The sequence below is a fragment of the Typopeltis vanoorti genome, chromosome 7 (assembly GCF_054136105.1).
Source record: "Typopeltis vanoorti isolate ZY-2024b chromosome 7, IOZ_Tvanoo_1.0, whole genome shotgun sequence".
In the NCBI taxonomy this organism is placed as follows: Eukaryota; Metazoa; Arthropoda; class Arachnida; order Uropygi; family Thelyphonidae; genus Typopeltis; species Typopeltis vanoorti.
The window spans coordinates 64,260,792-64,277,865 of NC_143555.1; the positions used below are offsets into that span (position 1 = coordinate 64,260,792).

General features: G+C 34.1%; 1 protein-coding gene across 2 annotated transcripts in view; it reads right to left on the reverse strand.

Moving 5' to 3' along the window:
* LOC150104731 (protein meiotic P26-like) overlaps positions 1–17,074 on the reverse strand; it is a 298,850-nt gene that overhangs the window by 22,168 nt on the left and 259,608 nt on the right. The window lies entirely within an intron of this gene.

Consider the following 17,074-nt stretch of genomic DNA (forward strand, 5'->3'; position numbering starts at 1 on the left):
GTTGAAGGGTGATTTATCTAAATTGCTCTTGCAATTCAGAATATGGAGTGGCGCAGTATAATATAAATTTTCTTCATATTCGATTGATATATCAGCCTACAACTTGTTAAATATTAACGAGAGAGAACTATAAGACGATAAAACTTGATTGAGCAGAAGCTACGATCCAACAACGGTTAAGTTCAGTAGTTAGAGCATTGTTATCTGAACTGATTTTTTTCCTTCCCAAACCTCAACAAATTTGGGTGCATGAAACTGCCCCAAATTTGGAAAGCTTACATTCTAAGATCAACAGCATAACGGCCAAGATAACCCAATTTAGCGTGCTAGGGGGCACCTAGTATTGTGAAGCAATACTTCACATATTCCAACAAACAATCATGGTGGGTGTAATGTATGCACAAAACGAGACCAGTGCTCATTCCAAATTTCTCACTTTATTAATGGCTGTGCACTGCACATCTAAATTAATTATCACTTCATTTGTTTTAATTTTTTCTTATCAGTAACACAGATATGTTTGTATTCTATTTTTACATGCTAAATCATAGTTACTGGTTATTCATAGCAAAAAACTATATAACAGTAAAAAAAAGAAGAAAAAAATCACCACAACCAAGCTACATTTTTAGTCTTGTGAGTTCGCATAGCATGAACTTAGCAGGTTAACATCATTTTAGGTAAAAATCTAAATATATAAACAACAAAATGTAGTCAGAAGATATTTTAGGATGTTACATGAAAAGAACCACACCATGTTGTAACAGCATTAACTTGAGTTAGTGTATGCAGCACAAAGAGAAATACTACAATGTAACTATGAACCTCTGACAAGTATACCCAAAATTTACATATCAATCAAGGGCATATGCAATATTCTAATGAAGCACTTTTTTTTTTTTTTTTTTTTAACCATTCTGATCTAGATTCAAAAAGAAATTTCTTCATTTTATAGTTTACACCACATCTCACAGATAACATGTTCTTACCAGGATAACATGAGTCTGTATTCTTGTGATCTGCTATATCTGTAGAAACTAGTTTACTGCTGGATAAGAGACTTCAAGTTATCAATAGAGAAATGTGTAGAAATTAAAGCAGAAACTCAAACTTAGGAAGTAAATTTAATAGATTTTTTCTGCCTAAGTATCAAAGGCATCCTCAGTATGTTAACAATGGAACACAAAATGCAATAAAATAATTAATTTTAAAAGCATCACTACAGTGTAAGTAAGACAGCAGACTGTTAGTAAAATCCTAATTTAAAAAAAAATAATAATATGATATGATAATAATCAGAATTTACATAAAATTAGTACAATAATATAGAAGCACAAAACTGTACATGGTGGAAGCTCATAGTAGTCAACCTCCTGGAAGGAGATGACATCTGACAAGAATATTATGAGTGCTCCAATTAAAGTATATATTGCAGTAAGTTTAAATGCATGAAGACTGAAGTGAAATATTTTTTATTTCATCTATACTTTTTATCTTAAATGTAGCAATCACCACCATGGTAACTATCCAATCAACTACGACAGATACTAAGAGCAGCTAGTTTGGAGGGAAAGAAAAAAAAACAACACCTACAAAAATTAAGTGGAAATAACTATTACATGACACCTCCAAAGACTCGTTGAGGAGGAGTATCCTCTATTACAAGCAACTTATTGTCGCCATTATTTAATACACTAACTACACAAATGCAGCTACCATTATATACATACAATGCCATATTCTGCCCCCAACAATGGCATTTTTGTCTGTAAACCATATGTTCACTTGGCTGATTTGCCTATAATTTTACATACATCCTTTCAATTTTTTTTTTTTATTTCTTATTTGAGATATTTAAATTAGTTTAATAAAGCAATTAATATAATATAAATACTCCTGAACAAAATCATATTCTGAGTCATTTGTTTGTGACTGGCTAATGACAATATATTCATACAAGAAGATTTTTCCCAGCCCCTTGCATGGTTTTGTTGTTTTTTTTATTATTATATTTATAAAAGCTAAAATAAATTGTATCCCAACCATAATAACATTTATCCCTGAATTTAGAGATGGCAAAACATTACTTACATTGGAGCGGCATATACTGCAATAACATTCCTAGTAATACTATTATGTTTTTTAGTATGGTAAACTTTTGATTTGAAAATAAAATTCGCTGATATTCCATTTTCAAAGATTGTGTATAAATCATATTATCCTAAAAATACTTCTACTGAAAATGCATTTATGCCTCCTCTCATGATGCCAGTTGTAAAAGATGACACATATATTTAGAATCAAATGTGTATGTGTGTTGCCTGCCATTCTCTTTTATTCGTGTTTAGATCTTGATATCAATTTAAACCTCTCGTGTAAAAAACTTGATAATAACAAGCACATAGATGTATCTACATAAAATATAAATATACAAAAAGAGTAATATATGTCTAAGTAATAAAGATCTGTGACATATTAACACTGATATAATTTTTGAAATAATTTTTTGTACCAAAAAATTGAATTTCACTATTTTTGGGTGACTTTTCAGTCTGTTTTCTGCATCTACTTTCTAGACATATGCCTTTATTCTAAAGCATTATTTTCATTTCTTTCCCCTTATTTACCTGAAATGGTTGTAAAAATCATTCAGATGGAATGAATATATTCCTGAACACATTAGGAGAATCAAAAATTCATTTGCATAGGTGTATTCTTATTTGTCCGGTTTTCACACCCCCCCACAGACAAAACTGCACTGTAATATAATACCAATATGGTGCTTTGTCCCTCTTTTTATTGCCTTACCAATTTAACTGTACTTTCATGAAATGCAGGAAGAAGAAAACCTTGCTCATTTGAGAGCAGTTAATGTTTTGATTTGCTAGGTATTTTTGTATTTTTGCATTACATACATATATATCAAGTGAAAAGTACCAAGCATATACCTAAAGAATTGTCTGTTTTGAGCACATAAAATTACAATAAAAGAAAGTTTTAGGTGCTTTTCTTTTTTTGGTAAAACTACTCACTGATTGTCGCACAGTACTTATTTAGCCAATCATATTTTCACTGTGTAACAGCCTGTAGTGTTGTCAACACCTGAACTTTGTATTTATTGACTGTTAATCAAGAGCACTTTAAGGAGTTGAATATGTAGGTGGTTTTATACCCACCCACCCAAACCCACCCTGGGGTGCACCATATCCAGAGCACCTATAAATAACTTACCTTATATTGGTGAAAGTGCAGACTTCTCAGATCATGTTCTTAACACCCTACACCAAACTGACTGGAAAAGTACCTGTTCCTTTCATCATACAAAAACCTGGTATGAATGCAAATTTAAAGAAGCTTGCGAAATTCTGATCAACCACCCTAATCTTAACAATAACGGTGGCATAAAAATGGCATAAAAGAAGAATTTGGATGGCACACATTTAGCCCGCTTATGTTTTTCAAGTACTAAATGAAACAAGCATGATGACAGCACAGTGGTAAAAAACACTGACCAGGCATGCAGTCAGGAATACATATCCATACTTGAAGTAGAAAAAGCCATCAAAGGCTTGAAATGTGGAAAGGCAGCAGGAGTAGATGATATTCGACCAGAAATGCTGAAATATGGTGGTATAAGAGTCTTACAGTGGCTGCACTGCATAGTTCACAAGGCCTGGACAGAGGGACGAATTCCAGATGATTGGAGTAGAGCTCTCATAGTATCCATATATAAAAAGGAAAATAAAACTGAATATGAGCATTACAGAGGTACTTCATTACTGAGTGTTCCTGGAAAGATATATGCAAGTATACTTGAGAAACGGTTGAGAAGGATTGTGGAAGAAAAGCTTGTGAAGAACAAACTGGATTTAGGCCAAACAGAGGCTGTCAGGATCAGATTTTCACTTTACAACAGATAGTTGAGAAATCATGGGAATATAACAAAGATCTGAATTTATGTTTTGTAGATCTGAAAAAGGCATATGACAAGGTGCCAAGAGAAAGAAGCTATTCAAAACACTACAGTTATATGGTGTTAATGGGGCATTATATCAAGCAATACTTGGTTTTTATTTGAGTTCTAAGTCAGCAGTTAGAACTGAAGGAAGTACAGGAAGGTGGTTTAATGTTAAATCTGGTGTCAGACAAGGATGTACATTATTCCCTCTGTTATTCATTATCTATATCGATCACATTATGAAGGAAAGTGGTATTAAACCTATCAAATTTGGAGATGTTAATCTCAGCGCTTTGCTTTATGTGGATGATGTTATACTTCTAAATAAATCCACTACAAGTCTGCAAGACTCCCTGACTAAATTGAATAACTGTTGTAATAGCTATGGTATGAAGGTCGGCATTAAAAAGACAGAGACAATGAAAATAGGCAGAAGAATTGAAAATATCAACTGCATTGTGAATGGAGAACCTATAGAACAACTAAAACATTTCAGCTACTTAGGCACAATTTTTAGTGAAGATGTAAATTAAATATGGAAATGGACAACAGAATCAACAAAGCTGGAATGGTAGGAAGTCAACTGAATAAACTTATATGGAATAAGAGAGAAATTAGCCAAAATACTAAATTAGCTGTACACACAAGACAGTGCTCAAACCAATTTTAACTTATGGATCTGAGAGTTAGGTCAGAAGTAAAACACTTGACCAAAGAGTAGAGAACACAGATATGAGAGTAATGAGAAAGATTAGGGGCATGAACAGATGGCATCAATAGCAATATCATATTAAAAACAAGGATATTAGGAAAGAAGTTGACATTGTCAGCATCCAGGAATGCATTAACAGAGCTAATCTCAGATGGTATGATCACTTAAAACAGAATGGAAGAGGAAAGATTAGCAAAACAAGTGTTCTCTGCCAGGTTGGCAGGAAAAAGATCCAGAGGAAGACCAATATATAGGTGGATTGATACAGTAAAAAGTGCCTTAGACGACAGATCTGATAATATTGGAGTCTTGACAGGTAACAGACTGATTTGGAAGAAAATTGTACATAGGAATTTAGTAATGACGTAAATATTTCATGTAGTACCATCATATCCTGTACACTCCTTGAGGGTATATATATATATATATATATATATATATATATATCTATCAAGAATTTGATGATGATGATGAAGCTTTTCAAGTTTTCCAGCAAATCTTTACTTGAGGACTCTAAGCAATAATCTCAGCTCTTATTGACCACCATCTACATTGTTTGGTTCTAATTTATGTGAGCATGTTGCTTTCTAGCTCTGATGTAGTTTTTTTTTTCACCAGAGGTCAGGCCAGTAGTTTTAATGGTTGACCAAATTACTGTGACTTTAGCATACCATTTAGATTATAATATAGCTGGTTTCTTTGTATATATGTGTATACTCCAGATGATGATCTTGATTATGAAGGTCAAAACATCAAGTGATTATTTTGGTTTATATTAAACTGAAGTTTGACTATAACATGCTGGCCTGGTTGGCCAAGTGGTTAGTGTATCCGCCCTCCAGCCAAAAGGCTGTGGGTTTAAATCCCATCATGAGCATGGATGTCTGTGCAAATTCTAGTGGTGGTGGGCAGTAGATGGCATTGGTGTAGTTGTGATTCGTTGTAGTTGGTGGATGGAGTGGTGGAGAGAGAGAGTTGTAGAGTAGGTGGCCTCCCTCAATGAGTCTTTGGAATCCCTGGAGGAGTCACATAAAAATAAAACAAAAAAAACACGGTAGTTATTTCCAGTTAATGCTGATCACTGTGTAACTATGAAGGATGGTTCTATGCAAGCTTTTCAGAAAATTTTGTAATCTATGGAGCATTTTTCTTTGTTGACACAATATTTGATGTTTTGTTTGTCGTCTTGACTCAAAACATTTTTTTTTTGTCTCTTCAGACAAGTTCATCATGTTTTTTTATTATCAAGTTGTTGGCCTTATTATGGAAATATCCATGGGATATTTCTATAAGTCAACACACCCTCTGGTTCCAAGGATATATATGGGGTCCTTAAAGTGCACAAACAGGACATGCCATTGAGACCTATTATTGATGCAAGATAATCCCTCACATCAGCCAAACATCCTCTTTTATAAAGAGTACAACACACTTCATAGAAAGCATCAAAGACATTACAATAGATCCTAGTGATATACTTACAAGCATGGACATAGTGAATATGTTTGCCACTGTACCAAGAGCAGAAAGCATACAACTATTACAAGACCTCTTCTCACCAGACAGAGTGAATCTCTTAAAATAATGAATCAAGTACAAACACTTGATTGCAGTGCAGTGTTTAAAGATAAATATTTGAACAAAAGGAATGATTTGCAATGGGCTCTTCCTTGTTGGCAAACTCATTCATGAAAAAAGCCTTTCAGTATCAAGGAACTAATCTAAAATTTGGCAGAGATATAGCAACGATATTTCCATCATCTATTACCCAATTAGAAGATTCCATCATACACCTCCACAACCTTCACCCTTGAATTAAATTCACTGTTAAATTAGAGGTAAATAGGTCTTTGCTATTTTTGGATACATTTGTTCAGGTATCTAAACAGAACATACTCAATTTCTCAGTCTATATGAAGCCAGCAAAACTGGACATTACCTACATGCCACATTAAATCACCACCCGGTGCAAAAAAATAGGCACCATTCATTCCCTATACCAGGGTTTCCAAAACTATGTTCTGTGGAAAGTGAATAAGTGTTCCGTGAAAAATTATCAAAATTAATACTAGTCCGGAATGGTTTTAAATGCTGTGACAAGTTCAAACATGTTTGAAAATCAGGCGCTTCACTTTGTGTGTGAATTGTGCTATTAAGGCCAGCACAAGGAATCCTTGACTCAGCCGCCCACGGTTGTCGACACCTCCAAGCACGAGTGAAGTACGGAGGTATCTATTCTAGAAAACATGTGGTCACAAGCAAGGTCAATGCGATACGGCCTGCTTCGGCGATAGCGTGCGCTTTGCTTTACACTGAATATGAGACCGATGATACTCAACTCTAACCAAGTTGTTCCGTTAAAATTTCAGGATTTGTGAAGTGTTCTGTCCTAGGAAAAGTTTGAGAAACGCTACCCTATGCAATAGGGGTTAGAGAATTTCCACTAATATCGATAAAAGGAACTAAGAGTTCAATTCCTATCAAAGAGTGGCTACAACAGAACAACCTATGTCAATCTCCAAAACAATCAGATGAATATGAAAATGAAGACTTTAGATATATGGGAGAACAGCGATTCTCCCATATATACAATCAGTCACAGATAAAACAGCAAGGATTCTTCATTAACAAAATATAAAGGTTACCTTTATCCAATATCAACAAGATCTCTAATAATCTGAAACTTACTAAACCTCCCCATCAGTCACTTAAAAATCCAGATGCCTACAAGATTGGCTGTATTTTTGGATTGCACTACACAGGACAGGCAGGCAGGTCAGGATAGATAGGCTGATCAGAACACTTCAAGGATGTTGAGAACAAAAGAAAACACAAATCAGGACAGGCAGCACACAAATGAACAAATATCAAGTACTATGGCAACAAACCAAAATGCTCAACATAGATTACAAATTTTTTTTTCAAGAGCATTCAAAGAAATCATATGTAATGATGAAACATCCTCTATAGTGCAATAAAAAAATAAGGGATGATTTTACATCAGGTTTGGTATCCATAATCATGTTCAAATATTTTCATTATGTATGTTAACTGTTATTACCTGTTTTCTAGTTTCTCGTTTCTTAGTTTATTCACATAATTATTTTGATGATGATGGGAAACAAAGATTTTCAAGAAACTAGTCGAGAAATCAATAAAATTGTTTCTTATTGGATCTGATTCTTTGTAAAATAATACTGAAAAAGTATGCTCAATGTTAGTAAAGAGCGTTTTTAAGACAGTTACAGTTTTAAACTGTAACTCACATTTGCTTGCTCAGGGCTCGATGGATATGCTCACCTGTGGGGAGTAGATTTTGCTGGTTGGTGAGTAGCTGCAGATTGTACAAAATAGAATAATTGTTCATTTAATAAAAAATAATAATTTTCTAAAATATCTTCTTTAACTTTAAAAAACACAGGTATGGCACCAGTGATCAGTTTATGGAACTCCTCTTGACCTATCGAGACATATCATAGAAACAGTTCAGGTGAGCCCATTTTTGCAATGCAAGTAAGATTTTGCATATGTGGAGTCCTGCTCATGTTTAAACTGAATAGTAATATCAACTGTGTTCTCTATTATTAATAATAGATGAAGGGATAAACAATTTAATGGATTCTCAGTAGCTGCATCTCTGAGCAGTGCTACCCAGTTTCACCTGTGCTACTGAAAGCAAGAAATGTGTATTTCCTTACAACATAGCAGTAATTTTAAATACAAATGTTAGACTGAACTGTATACATTGTATTTTTAGATTTCCAGTCCTTTTATAATTATAGTTTATTAATGGCAGGACAAAATAAAAGCAACTTCCATATTGTTGTGTATTGTTTGTTTTAACATAAAAAAAAAAGGCCATCAATGGGTACACAAAACTGTAACAAAACACAAGCAGATACAATACTTACATAATCACATAAATATTGTATCTACCTTAGCTGAAGGGGGATTTTTTTTGTTCCTAAAGAACTTTATTTCAGTTAATTATGAAACAATCATCTTTTGTCCCAAATTAATCCTGTATCCAGTTTTAAATGAATCTTTTTATATATCACAACATGATATTTATAATAATTTAGAATGATAGAATGGTATGGTCGTCTTCAGATCTTTGACTTTAGTTTGATCCTTTGAAACTAGCCAAGTGATAATGTGTTTATGCTAGCTACTCCTCCATGGAAGGTGGAACTGGATATTCTGTAAATATGCTTATAATTTCTCACATTTGTGGTTTCTATACCTATAATATTAGAACAGTAAAGGTTCCATTATGTGCCAATCATGACCTCAGGGACATAATATTATGTCAGTTAATTAACTGATATTTACTCTGGAAAGTTTACTGGCAGACAGTTAAATCATATACATTTTTTAACATGTTCACGCCAGGTAGTCTGAACATGTGTAAACTGCCAGCAAGAACCAGCTTTAGCATATGCATGCCACTTAGTTGGGTGGTTAACTTTCACAAAGCTTATATGGCATGCTAGTTGCAACTTTTTTTGGGAAAATATTATTTGCAAAGTGTCCTGATAATATTGAATATCTCAAATGTAATTCAAAACTGATTTCAGTATATATATTCTTATATGCATCTTTTTATTTTACATAAATTGTGTGCTTTCTGTATCCAATGATTGAAAATTTGAAGGAGGATGTTAGGACAAATGTGTTTAGTGAACTACTATGTTTAGTGATACAATCAATCTGTTTTGCTTGCATGCATGCAATGTAGTCTGTGGGAGGGGAGTGTTTTTCATTATGAAGTGTCATTCCAGTTGTCTCTAATTACAGTAATTGTTGGCAAGTACGGTTCAAAGACTGCAAATGTCTCTATACTGTATTTCATGATAAAATAAAACTACTTGTTTTTCTTGCTTCTGCAGTGTCTATTGAGGTTGGAATGATTTTCACAGCATAGGAACATATTTATTCCAGTCTTCGAAAACAACCCATGTAAAAATTTATTTATTCCTGAATAAAACTGAATATTTGAATAATATTTAACTAGGTTTAAACTTGTATACATTTTTTATTTCTATTAGATGTATTTCCTCACCATGCTTTAAAAAACTGACAAAAAAATAAATGTTTTCCAACAGACACTAATATCCATAAATTGAAAAGATTGCAATGATAGTTTAATCACAAATATCATTAGGAATGTAACATGCAGTCACTACAAACATCCTTCATGTGCTACTTAGAAGAAAATTACTTTGACTGGTTGTTCATCTGAGATCATTTGCTCCACAAGCACACTAAATAGAAACAAAAGAATGATTCTTCACAATATTTGGAAATCATTAATTAATAGGTGGAACATTGAAGATTAAGCCTCTCCTATGCCAGCAATCACATAATCACATATAGAGTTTATACAACAATGTAGAGACTGCACGTAACATGCCTAGTGATACTTACTATCACTGCACTCGTTTCAATTTGTAGATATAAGCAGCTGTTGGAAAACACATCTAGTATAAATAAAGTGTATACAAATTAAAATGTTATTATTTGGGCAAATCTACTCAGTGAATCATATACAAAAATTAATACTTCTATGTATTATAAGTGGTGGATCTACAACAAAATACTAGCACATGTGAAATATCTATTATTGATAAAAGAGAAGAGCCAGTAACAAAACAAACAAACAAAAAAAGTAATGAGTGTAGGATTCACAAAAGGGTGGATAATTTCAACAATGATTGGGAATTATTTATGTATCCTATTACAGTGTAAAATGTGTATGATCTTCAGTAAACAAAAGAAAATTCTTAGGAAACCAAGTGAATAAAAACAAAACATAGAAACAAATTCATATAACATGCACAACAAATTTTACAAGATAATTTGTGCTTAATCAATCAACATGTATTCCCCCTATGCCTAAATGAATCACCCTATCAACATTATTAGCTCATTGGATTAGCCTCCCCCAAGTTATTTACTAAGCAACCAAATGTATACAGTAGCTTTTTATTATTGATTAGTTATTTATACTTTGCAAACAAATTGCTTGCCCTCTTATTCAAATTAAGTGGATATTGAATCCAACATTATTTCAAAGCTGAATAGAGAAACTACAAGAGTTTCATGCCAAATATAGAAACAGAAACTATAAAAGTTTCGGCAGATCCAAGCATAAGCAAATCTTTCACAACAGGGGCAACTCGTAGTAAAGGTGGAGCAAGCTCCGATCTCTGGCCTTAGTATTTCCCATAATGTAAAACACATCACCTAATAGACATATATGATGTTATACATTATGGGGGGGAGGGGGATGCCACTACCCAGACTGGTTTCGACCTTTTTTGAGGTCTCGTCAGTGGGAGCCAGACCCAGGTGTACATAAATACTCAGGTTGTAGTGATGCAGAGCATATGCTTTACATATGAGTTTCCAAAAAAAAAAGGTGTCACATCACAAAAAAGGCACCAAGAATTACTGAAATAAGAGAGCCAAAAGGCTTCACTTCAGCAATGCACAATTATTCAAATTAAGTGGATATTGAATCTGACATTATTTCAAAGCCGAATAGAGAAACTAGAGAAGCTTTCCCTCTCCCTATGTTTTTTTTTTAAATTATGCCATCATAAATGCACACATGTATGTCTAAAATTTATAGGATCACATGTTATTTGCTCCACCCAGCAACTTATAGGACACACATAATATCACAAATATTATTAATAATTTGTTCACCAGTAATGAAAGTATTTCTATTCACACCTGTTCTTTCTCACCCTTATATTTCTCATATGTCTCATTAATGATGGTTCACATATTTATATCTTTTTGTAATTCAGATATATCAATAAAATATAGCATTCTTCTTAAGTATTGTTTTCTAATATATATATACAGGGTAGTTCAAAATTCCACGTACAAACTTTGGGGGGAGGTAGAAAACATCAAAATCAACCATATTCACATAGGAAAGCATGACCCGAAATGCCACCCGAAAGTGATAGGTGGCGCTGTTTTGCACCGCACCAGGTGAGCAACTGCAACTTCCTCATTCAAGCTTTCAACATTGTACGAAGAACATGCGTCATTTTATGAACACTGAGATGGCAGACATGCACCTCGTTTACGGGTTAGCTGATGGTAATGGACAAACCGCTGTACAAATGTATCGCGAAAGGTACCCAAATAGACGTGTACCACATCACCAAATGTTTGTGCATTTGCATCACATGCTGCACAACAACGCTTCGCTATTAATGTATGGGCAGGTATCGTCGCTGACTGTTTATTCGGCCCATACCTGTTACCACCCCGACTAGACTCCCAGAAGTATCGGACCTTTCTAGAAGAAGTTCTGCCAGATTTACTGAACAATGTTCCAATGACGGTGTGTCGGCAGATGTGGTTCCAACATGACAGAGCTCCAGCACATTTTGGCATTTCTGTGCCATCAGTATTTGGACGGGTCCTTTGGGACTCGATGGATTGGGCGTGGTGAACCTGTCGCATGATCCCCCCCCTGTGCTCACCTGATTTATTGAGCACTGATTTCTTTCTCATGGTGTACGAAACGCCTGTTGTCTCTGACATGGACCTCGTGGCAAGAATCGCCATCGGCAATATCCGGGAAACTCCTGGTATTTTCGAAAATGTATGGCAATCAATGCGTCAGTGTCAGGCATGCATCACTGCTAATGATCGTAACTTTGAGCACCTGATGTGAAACCATATTATGTATCCAACTACTATTGAACTGTTCAGTTATGCCTAATAAAGTTTTTTACACTAGTTACTGCCTTGTGTTATTTCTTTGTGTCCATGTTAGTACCTTCCGGTCATGCTTTCTTATGTGAATGTGGTTGATTTTGATGTTCTCTACCTCCCTTCAAAGTTTGTAGGTGGAATTTTGAACCACCCTATATATATATATATATATATATCCCAAAACAAACATATTAGTCCCCCCCCCCCACATGCAGATTTGGTTACAATCATAAAACTGTCATGATACATAGCACAAGCCAGCCAAAACACAAACATGAAATTTCTGAGGGGACTCAATATTTTCTCTTGCCCCACCAGATAGTTATGGTGATGGCAAGAAAGTGACAATCATCCTGATACGAACACATTAAGAAGAAAAGACAGAACTGTGTTTCACTATTTTCCTTATACTGATTAGGTAAATAGTAATAAATCATCAGAGAAATATGAAAATGACTACCATAACATTCATATTTGTTAGTAGTAATAAACAAAAGCTACTCTCTCTCTCTTTTTTTTTTAAACACATACTACTGACATTCTTAGGTCATAACTAACTGGATATGTTAATGTTTTGCTGAAATGTGTGAACAAGCAAATGAATAAAACTTGTCTAAATTTAAAGATTCTTCTGAAATCATCCCAAAATACTTTTTTATAATTTATAGTAGCTACAGTACTTCAAAATTCAGTGCTTGCAAGTTAAAAGTTCTACAAAATTGAAACTTAAAATTATAACCAATTGCAGAAAAACAAAATGTAACTTGCACATAATTTTTATTGTCAAAATTTAAGATTAGGTATATTTATAATAATCATTCTTATTAACAATTTTTCTACAATTAAGCAAAATTTCTTTAAAAGGCCTTAGAAATATATTTTATAAAAGTATAAGTATCATTATTTAATACCAATAAGCAAATCATCATCATCATATATGTATCAAGGATTTAGGCCTAGCATGGCCTGTTCCGGTCTTAGAAGTCATCATTTAAGAGGACATCCTGGTTTTTCTTTTTTCCTAATGGCTTGTACTTTAAGGCTTGTTTTGGTAATCTTTCTGTTTTCATTCTTTGAACGTGTTCCATCCATTTATGTTTATATTTTTTAATTTTTTCTATTACTGGTTCTTGGTTTAATTCTTTCATAATATCTTCGTTTCTTTTGTGATCAAATAGAGTATACTTTGCAGTTTTTCTCATAAACTTCATTTCTGCTGTTGTTAATCTTTGTTTGTCTTTTTGTTTTATTGTCCAGATTTCGCTTCCATACATTAAGACTGGTAGGGCTAATGTATTGCATACTTTTATACAATTTAAGCCTGGTTTGTTTTTGAACTAGGTTTGGTTTAAATATAGAGTTAATTACACCTGTTATTTTTAAATATTTTGCAATTTTTACATTTATGTCTTTTTCATTTTCATATGTGATCGTACATCCTAGGTAGCTAAATGAATTCACCTGTTCTAAGATCTTGTTATCTATTACTATTTTAGTTCTTGCTGGATCTTGTCCTTTAAAGGCCATAGTTTTTGATTACTAATAAGCAAATGATGTTGGAAATTATCCTTTTTTTTTTTCTAGGCTTTTAAATAGAAAAATGAATACTGCAATCATTTCAGGATAAACAGCACTTTTTTTTTTTTTTTTTTTTGCTTTCTTTTAATGTTTATCTCACATCAGTATGCATGGTTTAATAAGAATAACACATACAAAAAAACAAACTGACTGATGGAGAAAAAAAGCTGTTTGAAGTGTACTTTTGTTTGGAATGTGAAGTATTAGCTTCTTAAAATTAATATAACATCAAATGGATACATAGGAAACCGAGGTACAAAAAAACACACCGCTTACATCTTACATTTGATTAAGTAATAGCAAACCGAAATCTGTACTATGAAATAAGTATTTTTTTTTTTCATCATGGTGCATAAATGATAGTTATCATCACTGTTAATGTGCTGTATCTATGCACCTTAATTTATTTTCACAAACTGAATGCAGTTGACAAAAGCTTATGAAAGATAAATATATATATATATATATATATAATTCTTAAGTTTATATTCCTGTGGCAATTGCATACATAAGTATTAAATTCTATGTACAGTATTTTTTTGATTTCCCAATTGACCTGACGGGTTTCAATGGTAGTGTGAAAGGTCAATCCAGATTTATGTGGCCTTATTCATATTATAAGTGTTAGAAGCGAAAACTCGTATTATCAATAAAAAAAACTAATAAATGATTTTATATCACTTATAAAATAAAATGCATGAATTTTTAAAATGTTCACAAACTGATAAAACACTCTACTATATATAGTTAATATATCTGTTTCGACACTGGTAATTATAGAGGGTTAAAATTCGACTCACCACATCCAGAAACATAAATGACTATATTAGCGACAGTGGTAGAATACACGAAGGCTAACATTTGACAAGTGAGATACTTGCCTGGCTCAAAAGTTTGTGCTGGCTCAAAAAATTTTGAGCCAAAATTTTTTGAGCCATGTGTGGTGGTGTTCTTAACATCTCCAGAGCTTATGGCTGTCTGGCACTGAGACCTGCTAAACAAATTGCCATATTTTGCATTATCATCATCATGGCTGATGGTTCCCCTCTGTTCAAGCTTCACGACCAATGCAGTGCTGTCCTATTACCTACTCTCTTTCTCCTGTACATAAATGACTTACTCTCAATTACCATTAATCCTATCTGCAGCTTTGCAAATGATAGTATTCTCCATTCATCCTATTCAATTGACAAACCATGATGTGCACAAGTATCCCAAGTGTCAAAATCATCTATAACCAGTACTTTAAACATTGATCTACATACTAATCCTTCAATAGGATGAGGACAAGCTTGTCATGTTCACTGGCACCAAGACAGTCTTGCCTTTTTTCTCAGAAAAAAGATCTCAGCTCACATGTTCTTATCCTCAGCTACTAGACAAGATCAGATCTTTCTGCTTGGACTAACATTTACCTCCAGTCTGTCCTGGCATAAACATCACATCAATAGCTTTCAGCATAAAAAATAGGAACCCTCTTTTGTTCAAGATGCCATACACCCAACCAGCTCTTGACTATATACAAATCTCAAATCTGCCCATGTTTAGAATGCTGATTATATGTTTGGGATGGTGCACCTAAAACTTATGCTTGACACTGTCCAGAGGAGAGCAATTCAAATCAGATAATGATCCCTATCTTACAGATTGACTTCACCTCTATCTCACAGATGCAACGTTTCAGCACAGTGTCTGTTCTACAGATACTTCAATGTTCATTGCTCCACTGAACTGGCAACCATCATTCCTTCACTTTCTGTTGCACCTGTCAATACAAGAGTAACAGCTGCATAGCATCCTTTATGATGAAACTACAAACACACTGAACTTGCTCCTCCTCCCCTTCTTTTATTCCATTTATTTCAATTCTCTGGAACAGCCCTCACATTCAGAAGTATTCCTAATCAACTACAACTTGCAACTCCTCAAAAATGTGTCAATAAAGTTCTATCTCAGTACTCACCTGAACCCCAAACATGGCATTGATGTGTTTATAGGTTCTTCGACCTACTCTGATATGGGGCTAATAAAAAAAATTCTCATTCTACAGCAGCAGGGCCGGCTCTACCAACGGTGCAAGACGTGCATTTGCATGGGGCGGCAAAGTTGGCATAAACTATATGAAAAATAACAGAGAAGGGGCGGCAAAATATGCTACTGCATGGGGTGGCCCTGTACAGCAGGTATTAGCACCAACTTTTCCCACCTTTGGATGCCATGAAAAGATATTGAGAATCTCACGTGATTGCTCTTGATATCTCCAAAGCCTGTGATTGAAGCTGGCATTGCAGACTTCTTTCCAAGCTGCCATCTTATGGTCAACTTCTTGAACTGGTCATCCAGTGCAATAATTTACCTCTAGTCATTCAGTGTATGTCACAATGGATGCTTCCTGTTCATCTGATTTTTCCATCACTGCTAGAGCAACCTAGACCGTTTTGTTTTCATCGATACATCAATGATCTCTCATTTATGCTTAGTCCTATTCACAGCTTTACTGATGACAGTACACACCATTCTTCTTCATCATTCAAAAAACCTTGAAATATTCAGCTGATTCAATTCAAGATGATCTATGGCCAATGCCTTAAACACCAATCTTCTAGCTATTCTCAATGCTGTGAAGGTAATTTAGTAAATTTTAATACTAAGAAAACATTACTAAGACTATGCTTACTTTCCCTCATTTCTAACAACATTCCACTGACAAGTGAAGATCAGTTTTTTTTCTCTTCTTGGACTGATTTTCAACATCTAGCCCATCCCGACTGGACACATTTCATTTATAGACTCCAAAAAGCTTGGCATTCTTCCTAACACTATAAATCCCACATCCACCAAATCATAGAATATTTTCTTGCATCTAGGGTGGCACTAAAAACTTTCCTAAGAATGCTTAATCACATCCAGAAGAAGCTCTCCCTTTAATAGCTGTACTCTCTCTCTCTCTGACTTTCTCCAACTTCTTCCTCACAGATGATTTACCTTTGTGTTATATCTTTTCAATAGGTTTTTTCATAGATGTTGGCTCCTTCATTCAACTGGTACCACTGATCCACCTCCCTCTATTCATTTATAAATACAAG